At 36.9% G+C, this 15,160-nt stretch overlaps 1 protein-coding gene and 1 long non-coding RNA gene across 14 annotated transcripts in view; one reads left to right on the top strand and one right to left on the bottom strand.

The window, feature by feature from the left end:
• The window catches only part of BEND6 (BEN domain containing 6), a 55,905-nt gene that overhangs the window by 30,839 nt on the left and 9,906 nt on the right, over nucleotides 1–15,160 (bottom strand). The gene's annotated exons all lie outside the window — the stretch shown is intronic.
• LOC106782269 (uncharacterized) overlaps nucleotides 1–15,160 on the top strand; it is a 114,041-nt gene that overhangs the window by 90,752 nt on the left and 8,129 nt on the right. Inside the window, exon 8 of one of the 2 annotated variants that reach the window (XR_011430079.1) lies at nucleotides 14,149–14,392. The exons of the other annotated variant lie outside the window; for it this stretch is intronic. This is a non-coding gene — a long non-coding RNA (uncharacterized lncRNA). The remainder of the gene's footprint in view (nucleotides 1–14,148; nucleotides 14,393–15,160) is intronic. 2 annotated transcript variants of the gene reach the window in all.

The raw sequence follows: 15,160 nt of genomic DNA, 5'->3' as shown, positions 1-15,160 counted from the left end.
CAAATCTAACTTTTGCTAGGTACAGATGACACAGCGCATTTGGTCTTAGCATCCTTATTACTTGCATATATTGGTTTGTTTTCATAAAAAGATATTTAATTATAAATAGTAAAACTTTAACTACAGAAGGGAATGAGCTTAAAGGGACTTCAACAAATATATGGACTGTTGAGCAGAAGGTAACATATGTTTCTTAGCAAATTACACTAAGTTGCTTTCTAAATTGCTTTAGAAAATATGGTTCTTTTACTTGTTTTAAGAAAAACTCATATTCTCTACTCCAAGCATAACATGATATTTGGGATGGTTTTGCCAAAATTGCTTAATCAACTCTTTGAAAATTTACTTTAGGTTTTCAAATACATGAATAGTACTTGAGCTAACATCTGGGACTGGACTGCCTATCTGACCCATAAGTGTCAGAGATCTTACCTAGAACCAAGCTTTATTAATAATTTCAAAGATACGAGCAATCAAGAGGCACAGGCAGAGTAGGGAGAGGTCTAGGACATCCTGCTTGCTTTGGGGGTCCTTCCTTCTGTGGAAATTAGTAAAAGAAACCTTAACTAAAGAGGAGTGGGGAAGGCCTGTAGGAGGAGCTCTCATGCCCTATCATAGGATGTCAATGACACCAAACAGGAAGAGACCAGGTGCTTGCATCTTCCACAGGAAGTAAAATTACTTTACTACTAAAGGAAGATTTCCCTCCCCACCCAGCCAATGAGAAATGCCACAGCTCAGCCAATGAGAAGCCATTGCCACCCTGAACTGTTATTCTCCCTCAATGCACTTTGGTTTAGAACATCCCCTCCCTATTCCCCAGTTTTCTCTATATAAGCAGCTCTCCTCCTTTGTTTTCTGGATTTTCCTATGGTTTGCGGTAGCATGCACATCCCAAATTGCAATTCTTTTGGCAATTCCCGAATAAACTTGTTTTGAGGATAACATACCAAGCGAATTTATTTTTTAAGTTGGCACTTCTCACATCGTATAGGTACTCCATGGTCTAGAATAATAGCTGAGGCCTCTAAATGAAGTTTGAGGGTCACTTCACACAGTGAGGCGTGTTTAAGTTGTGACACATCTCCATTTTATACCTCAGAGTTGTATAGGTTGCATAACCTTCTCCAAGGAGTTATAAATCCGTAGATTCTAGGTATGTTTGTCAAAAGCAACCCTAAATCAGGGATATACAATTAAGAGCACTCCACAGATTAAAAACTCCACTCCTAGCAAATATAATTAGTCTACTTACTCAGAGCAAGGTCGACAAACATTTTCTGTAAAGAGTCAGATAGTAAATATTTTAGGCTTTGTAAGCCAAGAAGCAAAATTGAGGATATTATGTAGGTACTTATACAGCTAGAGGGAAAATAAATTTTCCCAATTTTTAAAAAAATTTTACTGGTTTCTTTTTTAAATTTTGTATTATTTTTTTAATTGCAGTAACATTGGATTATAACATTATATAGCTTTCAGATGTACATCCTAATATATTTCAAATTCTGTGTAGATTACATCATGTTCACCACCCAAAAACTAATTATAGTCCATCCCCTCACATGTGAGCCTAATCACCCCTTTTGCCCTCCCCCGCCCTTCCCCTATGGTAACCACCAATCCAATCTCCATTGCTATGTGTTTGTCGTTGTTTTTATCTTCTACTTATGAGTGAGATCATACAGTATTTGCCTTTCTCCCTCTGACTTATTTCACTCAGCATGATACCCTCAAGGACCATTCATGTTGTCACAAATGGTCGGATTTCATCATTTCTTATGGCTGAGTAGTATTCCATTGTGTGTATATACCACATCTTCTTTATCCATTTGTCCCTTGATGGGCACCTAGTTTGCTTCCAAGTCTTGGCTATTGTGTATAACGCTGCAATGAACATAGGGCTGCAAGTATCTTTATGCCTTTGTGTTTTCAAGTTCTTTGGATAAATACCAAGCGGTGGGATAGCTGGATCATATGGTAGATCTATTCTTAATTTTCTGAGGATACTCCATACTTCTTTCCATAGTGGTACACCAGTTTGCACTCCCACCAGCAGTGTATGAGGGTTCCCTTCTCTCCACATCCTCTCCAACACTTGTTGTTTCCTGTCTCGTTAATTATAGCCATTGTGACCGGAGTGAGGTGATACCTCATTGTAGTTTTGATTTGCATTTTCCTGATGGCTAATGATGTTGAGCATCTTTTCATATGCCTGTTGGCCATCCGTATATCTTCTCTGGAGAAATCTCTGTTCAGATCTTTTGCCCATTTTTTAATTGGATGTTGGTTTTTTTGTTGTTGGGATGTATGAGTTCTTTGTATATTTTGGATATTAATCCCTTATCTGATATGTGGTTTGCAAATATCTTCTCCCAATTGTTAGGTTGTCTTTTTGTTTTGTTGATGGTTTCCTTTGCTGTGCAGAAGCTTTTTAGTTTGATGTAGTCCCATTTGTTCATTTTCTCGTTTGTTTCCCTTGCCTGGTCAGACATGGGACTTGAAAATATGCTGCTAAGACCCATGTCAAAGAGCACACTGCCTATGTTTTCTTCTAGAAGTTTCATGGTTTTAGGTCTCACATTCAAGTCTTTAATCCATTTTGAGTTGATTTTTGTGCATGGTGTAAGGGAATGGTCTACTTTCATTCTTTTGCATGTGGCTGTCCAGTTTTCCCAACACCATTTATTGAAGAGACTCTCCTTTCTCCACTGTGTGCTCTTGGCTCCCTTGTCAAATATTAGCTGTCTATAAATGTGTGGGTTTATTTCTGGGCTCTCGATTCTGTTCCATTGATCTGTGTGTCTGTTTTTATGCCAGTACCTGCTGTTTTGGTTACTATGGCTTTGTAGTATATTTTGAAATCAGGGAGTGTGATACCTCAGCTTTGTTCTTTTTTCTTAGGAATCCTTTGGCTATTTGGGGTCTTTTGTTTTTCCATATACATTTTAGGATTCTTTGTTCTATTTCTGTGAAAAATGTTGCTGGAACTTTGATAGGGATTGCGTTGAATCTATAGATTGCTTTAGGAAGTATGGACATTTTATTGATGTTGATTCTTCCAATCCAAGAGCATGGAATATCTTTCCATTTCTTTGCATCTTCTTCGATTTCTTTCAACAATGTTTTATGGTTTCAGTGTACAGATCTTTCACCTCTTTGGTTAAGTTTATTCCTAGGTATTTTATTCTTTTTGTTGCAATTGTAAATGGGATTGTATTCTTAATTTCTTGTTCTTCTACTTCATTGTTAGTGTATAGAAACGCAACCGATTTTTGTATGTTGATTCTGTATCCTGCAACTTGACTGTATTCATTTATTGTTTCTAGAAGTTTTTTAGTGGATTCTTTAGGGTTTTCTATATATAAAGTCATGTCATCTGCAAAGAGTGACAGTTTCACTTCTTCTTTTCCAGTATGGATCCGTTTTATTTCTTTTTCTTGCCTGATTGCTCTGGCTAGGACTTCCAATACTATGTTAAATAAGAGTGGTGACAGTGGGCATCCTTGTCTGGTTCCTGTTCTTAGGGGGATAGCTTTCAGTTTTTGTCTGTTGAGAATGATATTTGCTGTGGGTTTGTCCTATATGGCCTTTATTATGTTGAGGTATTTTCCCTCTATACCCATTATATTCAGAGTTTTTATTATAAATGGATGCTGTATCTTGTCAAATGTTTTTTCTGCATCTATTGAGATGATCATGTGATTTATTCTTCATTTCGTTAATGTGGTATATCACGTTGATAGATTTGTGGATGTTGAACCATCCCTGCATCTTTCCCCAAATTTTTATTCATAAAATCGAAAATATACTAAGAATAATTGAGTACAGTTTTTTGTAAGACAGATCTATGATTGAGAATGGAATTAAAAACAAAATAACATCTTGTTTACTTGGGGTTCAAAGTATTCCCTACCATCAAAATCAATTGCAAATGCTCATTGTTAATGGTAACCTGCAATAAGATTTTACATATTTCATCTCTGAAAATGTCTTTCATCTGAGAGGTAGTTTCATATACTGATATTAATCCACGAGCTTATAATTTTCTTAATTGAGAAAAATTCACATAACATAAAAATCACCATTTTAACCAAGTGTACGTTCAGTGGCTTTTTAGTATATTCACAATATCATACAACCATTACTAAGAAAGTCCATACCTCCCAATATGAGCTTATAATTTTAATTGACATATTCATCTCTTAGTAGAGTTTTATAGAATTCTGTTAAATTCTTTTGATATTGTCTTTTAGTGAGTCATTATATTGCAGATTAATTACTTCCAATTAAAGTTAGGTGGAAGCTCTTCAATTGCACAGTTAAGTGTATTTCGAAATATGGAAATTTCTTTTGCATTTGCATTGAAATCTGAAAGACTGTGCTGTAACTGTAATTTGAACTTGAAAAATATATCCAATATAAATCTGAGTGGGGATGAACATCTCATTTCTTGTTTTAACTTTTGACAGCAAGGGAAGTGTATAAAGCAGGTTGACATTAATTATGAGCCACACACTAGTTATTATTGAAATGACTTTACCTCAGTGAAAGTTTTGCATGTATTCCTTGTTTTGTCTTCTAATTTTGTCTCATAATTTGTTAATGACTTCATTAAGAAACATTATCAAGCATGCAGCAACAGCTAATTTCCATTCAGTGTTCCATATGAGTGGTTGAGGGCACTTCTCACTTACAAAAATTACTGTCTTGGCCCTGAGTTCAAACATTTTCAGTGGAACTTCACCACTGCTAAGCTATCAAAAAGCAGGGCAAGTTAGAATATTCAACTTCTATTTCTGAAAATCTGCATGGAACTGATGATAGTCAAGTCCACAAGAATGAAGTTCATCATTCACACTACTGGTTCAATAATAAATGAGATTTTCAGAAATTGCCATGGTGATCTTAAAATTTATATGGAAATGCAAGAGATTCAGAATGGCCAAAACAATCTTGAAAAATTTGGAAAACTCACCCTTCCAAATTTCAAACCTTATTGCAAGACTACAGTAATCAGGACAGTGTGGTACTGGCATAAGGATAGACATATAAATCATTGGAATAGAATTGAGAGTCCAGAAATAAACCTTTATATCTATGGTCAATTGATTTTTGACAAGAATTCCAAGACAATTAAATGAGGAAAGAAAAGTCATTGCAACAAATGTGCTGGAACAACTGAATAGCCATATGCAAAAGAATGAATCTTACCTCACACTATTCACACAAATTAACTAAAAATTTACGTTTAGAACATAGAATTAAATGAGTTCTAAGAACTAAAACTATAAACTATTAGAAGAAAACACAGGAGTAAATTTTGTGACCTTGGGTTAGGCAATGATCTCATAGATATGTCAACAAAAATATTGTTTTCACAAATGATACCATCAAGAACGTAAAAAGACAACCCATACAATGGAAGAAGACAGATCTCATTGTCTACAGGATATCTAAAGAACACTTACAACACAATAATAAAAAGATAACCCAATTTGTTAAATGGGCAAAGGATTTAAACAAAGAAGATAGACAAATAGCCAATAAGCACGTGAAAAGATGCTCAATATCATTAATCATCACAGAGGTATACATAAAAACTATGATGAGATGCCACTTCATATCCACTAAGATGTTTATAATAAAAAAAAGACAGAAAATAACAAGTGTTGGTAAAGATGTAGGGAAATTGGAACCCTCATCCATTGCTGGTGGGATTGTAAAACAGTGCAGCCGTTTTGGAAAACAGTCTGTCAGTTTCCTAAAAAAGTTAAACATTGAGTCACCACATGACACATCAATTCCACTCTTAAGTATATACCCAAGAGAAATGAAAACATACATCCACACAAAAACTTGTACACAAATTTTCATAGCAGTATCATTCATAATAGCTAAAAAGTGTAAAAACCCAAATGTCTATCAATTTATGGATAGATAAATAAAATGTAGTATATCCCTATAGTGAAACACTATTCAGCAATAAGAAGAAATGAAGTTCGGATACATGGTACAACATGAGTGAGCCTTGGAAATGTTAACGCTAAGTGGAAGACATGAGTCACAAAAGACCACACATCATGTGATTCCATTTATATAAAATGTCAAGAATAGTCAAATATATAGAGACAGAAAATAGATTAGTGGTTTCTTAGGGGTGAGAGATTGGTGGCAGTGGAGGGAGGAACGACTGCTTATGGGTATAGTGTTTCTTTCAGCGGGGACACAGATGTTTTCAAAAAATTGTGGTGATGGTTGCACAACTGTGAATATATAAAAAAACATTGAATTGCATACTTCAAATGGGTGAATTGCATGGTATATGAATAATATTTCAATAAAGCTATTTAAAAACATAGAGGAGGTTCAAATATTTTCTGCAAAGTATCTGCCAATGAATAAATAAAATAACTAGGCTTTAAACACCCTATATTTTCACAAGTTTTGTCAATTTGTTCAATAAGCCTTTTTCTGCTCTACACACATTTTACCACCATCAGTTGTAACGCATCTTAGTAGATTCCACCTCAGGTTGTACTGAATTAGTGTTTTCTCAACTTCTTTGAATATATTCTCTCCTATAGTTGTTTCACAAAGACTATTCACGGAAGCTAATTTGTCAGTCACTCTAAACTCAGCAATTACTCCCCAAATAAACAAGAGCTAAGCAATATCAGTAACACCTGTTGACTCTCAAGAGCCAAGAAAAACCTCAGTCATTTGCCTGGTTTTTTAATTGATCATTATGTTGCTCCCGATGTCCTCAGTTCTTTGAGCAACTGTTTTTCTGAATGGTAATACCCTTACATAAGGTAATCTTTTTCTGGGCACCTCTCTTCAGCTCCTGCAACCAAGCATGATTTCATTAACTCACTATCGGTAAATGGCTTTCCTTGCTTGGCTAACAAATGAACCACTCAGAAACTTATTTTGGTTGCAGACTCATTTTAACTTTTTCTTTTTTGTGAAGAAAGTCTGCTGTGATATTTCATTTTAAATTTTCTAATTTTTCTGACTGTTGCTGTCCTGTGAGTTGGAAATCTTGTGATGAGTGCTTAGTTTGGTGATGTTGACCTATATCATGTTCTTTGAGCACAGCTAGAGTGTCACTGTATAATAAACACCTTTATAAGAAACTTTGCCACCTCATTTGATAACAAAAGAATCCACATTCCACTCTGATTTAAAAGCACTAAGGCCATTTTCCTCTTTTTCTTTTGTTTTGACATGATTGGCAAGCATTGGCAATAAAAAAACAGAATACCGTGCCGTGGTAGGACAATAGGCATGACATCACAACACTGTCAGCATTTTGTAACTGCATCACTGTGATGTGTGGGGCACTGAGCAGCAGCCAAAGTGATGAGACTGCCCCAGATGGTCTCTGACACAACTGCTCTGCTCTGCCCTCGAAACATGAAAGCAGCCACAGGAAATATGGAAACACAGAAGCGTGGAGGTGTCCTAATAAAACTTTATTTATGGACGCTGAAACTGGAATCTTATATAATTTTCACATATCATGATATGTCACCCTTATATTATTTTTTTCAACTGTTTAAAACTGTAAAAAACGTTCTTAGCTTACAGGCTGTACAAAAATAGGTGGCAGGCAGATGAGCAGTAATTTGCTGAACCCTGACCTATGGGCTCAGTTATCATATTTAAAAGGAGTTGAAACTGTATCATCTGTTCTCTTTTCTTTCATCTTCCTTTCTTTTCCTAGACAGCAGACCAGCTGCTTTAACTTCTTTCTCCCCAGTGCCTTACTTCACTGCACATTATTACTAATAAGCTAAGAATAGTACTTGAGAAACACAGTACATAGCCTATAAAATCCTACAGCAAATTGTTATTATTTGAAAAAACTGAATTTTGCCAGATTTAACAGATAAGGACTTGTTAAATACTATCTAGTGATGGTGACGGATGCCAGAGTCCTGGTTCACTGGGGTTGCTGATAACCCCAGGGTGGGGGAGGGGGAATGAGGAGCTATTGTTTAATGGGCATAGAGTTTCAGTTTTGCAAGAGGAAAAGAGTTCTGGAGATGGATGGTGGTGACGATTGCACAACAATGTGAATGTACTTTATGCCCCTGAACTGTACACTTAAAAAATGGTTAAGATGGCAAGTGGGACTTCATCAGACTAAAGAGCTTCTGCAAGGCAAAGGAAACCAGGATTGAAACAAAAAGACAACCCACCAGTTGGGAGAAGACATTTGCAAATAATATATCTGACAAGGGATTAATCTCAATAATATGTAAAGAACTTACACAGCTCAACAGTAACAAAAACAAACAACCTGATCAAAAAATGGGCAGAGGATAGAACAGACATTTCTGCAAAGAAGATATACAGATGGCCAATAGGCACATGAAAAGATGTTCAACATCACTAATTATCAGAGAAAGTCAAAACAACACTAAGATATCACCTTACATTTGTTAGAATGGCTATAATCACTAAGACAAAAAGCAACAAATGGTGGAGAGGATGTGGAGAGTAGGGAACCCTCATACACTGCTGGTAGGAATGCAAACTGCTGCAGCTACTATGGCAAACAGTATGGAGATTCCTCAGAAAGCAAAAATAGAAATACCCTAAGAGCCAGCTATCCCACTACTGGGTATCTAACCAAAGAACTTGAAATAAACAATTCAAAGTGACTTATGTACCCATATGTTTATTGCAAAGTTATTCACAATAGTCAAGACATGGAAGCAGCCCAAGTGCCTATCGACTGATGATTGGATAAAGAAGATGTGGTACATATACACAATGGAATACTACTCAGCCATAAAAAAGACAAAATCATCCAATTTGCAACACTGTGGATGGATCTTGAGGGTATTAGGTTAAGCGGAATAAGCCAGACAGAGCAAGACAAACACCGCATGATTTCACCCATATGTGGAAGATAAACACCTGGACAAAGAGGACAATTCAGTGGTTACTGGGGGAAAGGGGCAGGGGGAGGGCACAGGGGGTGAAGGGGAGCACTCATAAGGTGACGGACAAGTAATAATATACAACTGAAATTTCACAATGTTGTAAATTATTATGAACTCAATAAAAAAATGGTTAAGATGGTAAATCTTATGTGTTTTTACCATAATTTAAAAAATTGGAAAAGAATCAGTTTATAAAAACATAGTTTTGGTAATATCCCTAACTGTACTAGAATTTTCTCCTGCTGATATGATTTGGTTAAAGAGAAAATCCTCAAACACACAACTCATTCAAGATCAACCAGAATGGACATATCAGACCCCTTTTAGAATGACTACTTTTCAGTAGATCTCAGGCCACTACTAATATTCACAAACTGATGATTCAATGTATACATTATTACCTGCCAATTAGCAAATTCAGAAGGGATATTATGAAAATGGCTATATATTAAACACTACTAGTTCCTGATAGTAAAAAATTCACCATGTAGTTATCTTCCCTCTTTATTTTTTTTTCCAACAGAAAGCATTTCATTAATCCCCCAGATAGTCATAGGGGGCAAGATTGAACATAACCACAGCCATGAGAACCCCTGAGACACACGGGAACCCCCAAGACACATGGTTGGATGAATAATATAAGCCAATGGCTTTTAATCTTTTTTTTGACTGTAGCTCACAATTAAATATATGCTTATATTTTGATCTAGGAAACACACAGATAGGCATACACACAAAACTAAAACAAAATTTCATGAAACATGCTCACTTTTACTATATCTGATGAGGTCGCTCAGTTTCTGTTCTATCTGCTGTATTTTATTTCATTTTTAAAAGTGCTGGTTATACCATAAGGCTTCTAGAACAAAACGTAGGCAGTACACTCTTTGACATCAGTATTAAAAGGATCTTTTCAGACACCATGTCTTCTCAGACAAGGGAAACAATAGAAAGAATAAACAAATGGGACTTCATCAGACTAAAGAGCTTCTTCAAGGCAAAGGAAAACAGGATTGAAACAAAAAAACAACCCACTAACTGGGAAGAAATATTTGCAAGTCATACATCCGACAAAGGCTTAATATCCATAATATGTAAAGAACTCACACAACTCAACAACAAAAAATCAAACAACCTGATGAAAAAATGGGCAGGAGACATGAACAGACATTTCTACAAAGAAGATATATGGATGGCCAATAGGCATATGAAAAGATGTCCATCATCACTGATCATCAGGGAAGTGCAAATCAAAACTACACTAAGATATCACCTTACACCCATTAGAATGACAAAAATAACTAAAACAAATAGTAACAAATGTTGGGGAGGTTGTGGAGAAAAAGGAATCCTCATACACTGCTGGTGGGAATGCAAACTGGTGCAGCCACTATGGAAAACAGTATGGAGATTCCTCAAAAAATTAAAAACAGACCTACCATATGATCCAGCTATCCCACTACTGGGTATCTATCCAAAGAGCTTGAAGTCAGCAATTCCCAAGGTCCCATGCATCCCAATGTTCATTGCAGCATTATTTACAATAGCCAGGACATGGAAGCAACCTCAGTGCCCATCAACAGATGATTGGATAAAGAAGATGTGGTATATATATACAATGGAATACTACTCAGCCATAAAAAAGAACAAAATCTTGCCATTTGCAGCAACATGGATGGACCGTGAAGGAATTATGTTAAGTGAAATAAGCCAGGCAGAGAAGGACAATCTCTGTATGACTCCACTTATATGAGGAATTTAAAAATGCAGACAAAGAGAACAGATTAGTGGCTACCAAGGAAAAGGTGGGGTGGGGGTGGGCACAAAAGGTGAAGGGGTGCACCTACCACACGACTGACAGGTAATAATGTACAACTGAAATTTCACAAGATTGTAACCTATCATTAACTCAATAAAAATTAAATTAAAAAAAGTGCTGGTTATAGCACATTAAATTGATTTCATAATTCACTAAGTGGTTATACTTTGTAGTTTGAAAAACAACATTCTAAGCAACATTCAAATTATAAACACATAATATCTAACAAATAAGACATAAAGGAGAATTTTGTAACTAATGAAAGCACATGATGTTAATAAAAAATGTAAATTCTTAATGCATCTAGGTTTACTTTTAATATTGATACAATTAATTCAAGAATTCAAAAATGCAAAAATCACCTATGAAAGTCTCAGAAACAAAGCCACCAAACTTATGGAAACCAAACGAATGTCAAAATGTAATTCAGGTGTCTTATCTTCCTTTGGATTTAAGTGTAACTTCTCTATTATGAATTAAATAAAAATTGTGAGAGGCAAGTACAGCACTACAATAAAACCTAAGTACCTTTTCACAATTTTCAAAAGTTTGGTATTGCTTTCTCTACATATCAGTTTCAGAATGTACAGACATAAAAGGTTCCTTGCAGCACTCGGGTCAGAATATGAACTGAAGACTTCCCTCTAAGTGAGTTCCAAAGTGCCAATGCAATTCTAAATATTCAGTGGCAGTTTTAATGTTCCCGGGGAGATGGATTACTAGTTTCAGTCTAGTTCTAGCAAGGTGGGACATGGGGGAGGAAGATGTCCATATTATTAAAAAAAAGTTATATATGCAAGAGGAAGAGAAATCAAGATCGGAATGGTTCTGAATGATTGGGTGCTTCTCCTGCAGTACCCACAGCACTCTATTGAGCAAAGCAAGAGCTTAGATGGCTTTCTCATCGAAGTGTTCCTGACTCCTGGATAGAAATTACTAGGTTTTACTAATGTCCATTAGGAAGCATTTCAACTTACTCCTTTTACTCCCTCCATTTCCAAATGACATCAGACACATTTTCAATTTTGAAGTTGTTTCAGCAATATCCCAATTAAAAAGATGACCAATATACTCTAGGATGGTTCAACAATGCTGCCAAACTCTGATTGCCTTATAGTCACGTGCAGTCAACCATGGACCATGCATATGATGGTGGTCCCCTAAGATTAGCACTATATAGCCTAGGTGTGTAGTAGGCTATACCATCTAGATTTGTGTAACTCCAGTAGGGGAGGAAGAAATTTTCTTCTACCCTTCTAGGTACTTCTAGATAGTCTAAGAATTAAGTTGACAGGAGACAGATTAACAAGAGAAAAAGGTTTAATAACATGTATACATGGGAGCAATGCAGGAAAACCAAGTAACTTGACAAAACGGCTGAAGCCCTCACCTTAAATGCCACCCTCAGCTAAAAACAAAAGAAGATGCTGGGTGTGGGGAGAGTCAGATATTTCAAAGGGAAGGAAGGCAATTCACAGGTAGGTGAAAAGGAATAAACATGTGGAAAACAAGTGTTTGGCCACACAAAAACAGAAGAACACAGAAGGGAGCCCAGCAAACAGACTTTTGCAGGTTCCTCCCCGTCTACCACCTAGTTCATGCTACGCTAAGGCGAGAGCTCGCTTCCCGAGACGGGTTTTTTAAATCTGAATTCTTTTTGGCAGTTAAGGGGGAAGTAACAAGAAAAACTTTGACTCTTTTGTTTTTTAGAAATAATCAGCCTAAAATAATCCTCATTTTAAAAAGACACATTTTGGAGTGGTAAATTTTGTGCCCCTCAGTAGTCTATTATGTTTGCACAATGACGATGTCCCCTAACGACACAGTTCTCATAACATATTCCTGTTGTTAAATGACACATAACTGTTCTTAGACTGGACTGGAGACTATGCATGAGCCTAAGAAATGTTAAGAATGTCTGAGGGACTAAAGACTTGACTCATTTTCAACTTTCCATGATGGGAAAGGAAAGAAAAACATTCTTATCTGGCCGGAGTTTGTGGATGTAATTTTGCTGGAGCCAATTTAACTAATAAGCAGTGATATCATGCATCGTCAAGTATGTAACCATTATCTAGGAAAGGAATTCATTTAGCTCCCTATCACACCCTATGTGACCTCCTCAGACCTTCCCAAGCCTGTGTCCTTCACTTAATAGGAATAAAAATATAGCTAACCTTTATTGAGTGCTTAGTATATATAAGGTACTGTTCTAAGTATTTAACCTGTACTAACTTGTTTGATTCTCACAGTTGCTCTCTGGGATAGATACAACTATTCATACTTTACAGATGAGGGAACTGGGGTTCTTAGTGGACCCTGGCAACCACGCCAAGTTGCTAACCCGTTCGCAGGCTAAAGAAGGACTCTAGAGCCAGAACTTAGAAACTAATCATCGTCAGCTTTGCAATAGATTCTATCAATTCCAGTAACTAGGTTTTCGCTTTCTCTTTGCTTGACTAAGTTCCCTATAGGGCTCGCCTTGCCTAAGTTTCCATCTTGTAGTCCCCTCCTCCAGAGACTGAAGTCTTGACTTTGCTCACCAAATTCTTCTTAGGACTATAGTCCTGCTGAGATACGAGTGCGGGAGACCCTCTCTTTGCCCCTCCGGATCCCCTCTCCAGTCACCTCTATTCTGCTCCCTCTGCCTGGAGGTTGACCTGATTCGGCTCCCTTTCCCTTTCTCCAGCTGGGTTCAGCCAATGGGGTATGGAGGCAGGAGATCAGAGGGAGGGAGACAGTGAGTTATGAGAATTATCCTCTGGCTCCTTTTTCCCTCTCCGTTTGGGTCTAGGTCTGGTAGCATCTCCCCTATGAGTAGCCCTGAGGTATAGCTCTGTTCCTCACAGTTTACCTATACCCAGCTGCTATGGTCTGAATGTGTCTCCCCTTAAATACATATGTTGAAATCCTATCCCTCAAAGGTGATTGTATCAGGTGGTGGGAACTTGGGGACGTGATTAGGTCATGATGGGGGAGCCCTCATGAATGGAACCAGTACTCTCATAAAAGAGGCTCCAGGGAGATCTTTAGCTCCTTCTACCATGTGAGGACACGGCGAGAAGTCAGCAGTCTGAAGCCCCAAAGAGGGCTTTCGCCAGAACCTGACCTTGCTGGCACCCTGATCTTGGACTTCCAGCCTCCACACTGTGAGAAATAAATTTCTGCTGTTCATAAGCTACTCAGTCTCTGGTATTTTGTTACAGTAGCCGGAATGGACTAAAACCCCAGCCATACACGTTAGCTTCATCATCTGTACCAGAATCTCTCTGTTGCTACTGACCTGGCAAGAGAGCCAGGTGGTAAATGACCCAGCCTCTGTCTTATCTGTAATTAGACCGTGTGACTGGCTTACTTTCATCTTGATGTGTTCAGGAAGAAGACTTCTAAGGCAGAGAGGTAATATCACAGAAATCAGGCTGGGAACAGGGGAAGACAATCTTCATTTGCTCCATAGTGTCACCTATCCTCATCAATTGTCTACGAAAAGCCTGCAGCCATGAGTGGAACCAGCTGAAAGTTTGCACAAGAAAGCATATGCAAAGCTCAGCGAATCTCTGCACGAGTTTTCCTGTGGTTCTAGGGCCTCCAAAATCTTTTCCAAGAAATTCCAGTTTTTGTGAGTGTTGTCTCCTCGGCTATTCTTCTGTCACTACCTGTCCCGTCCCCCCATTCCTTGATATTTATGTGCCTTTTCCCCATTTATCAGAAACACGGATGCAGGGTTAAGCCTAAAGAAGAGTAAAAATCAATTAAAAGTTCTATTTTAGGATAACTATAAGTCATGTAAATTATCTTCCACTTCACATTTTTTGGATTGATGTAGAACATTCTATTCATCTTGATAGTTTAGAGCAAGATGACGTCATTATGCTTTTTGCTTTAAGTAATCATGTTTTAGACCAATTTTAATTGATAAAATATAATAATTCTGATGCAAGAATCAATACCTATGCATAAAAATCAAGAGTGATTCAACTTTCAAATATTAATTTACCTTACCATTATAACATGAAAGGACAAGTTAATTTCTCTTTGAAATATTTACCCCATTATACCCTATATTAATATTATATATTAATGAAATAACTGGTTGCCATTTACCAAGGTCTCTATTAATTTTGAACTTTTATACTCTCAGAAATTTAGGTCTAAACATAATTAATGTGCCGAGTCACGTATTTACTGAATAAGTCAGCATCTTCAGTGGGTTGTCTCCTCATCTACTACCAATAATTTTCTCTTCTTGCTCTTGTATTCTTTCATACTATGTTGAAGCAACATTAATTTTTTTAAAAACCCAATGATCAGCTACATTTCACATTTTTATCAAGTTATTTCTCTACCTCCTATGTATAGGTCGTTAGAAAAATACATTTAGATATAT

The sequence above is a fragment of the Equus caballus genome, chromosome 20 (assembly GCF_041296265.1).
Source record: "Equus caballus isolate H_3958 breed thoroughbred chromosome 20, TB-T2T, whole genome shotgun sequence".
NCBI classification, from domain to species: domain Eukaryota; kingdom Metazoa; phylum Chordata; class Mammalia; order Perissodactyla; family Equidae; genus Equus; species Equus caballus.
The sequence above is the reverse complement of the archived record's forward strand: the minus strand, read 5'-3'. Positions and strand labels throughout refer to the sequence as shown.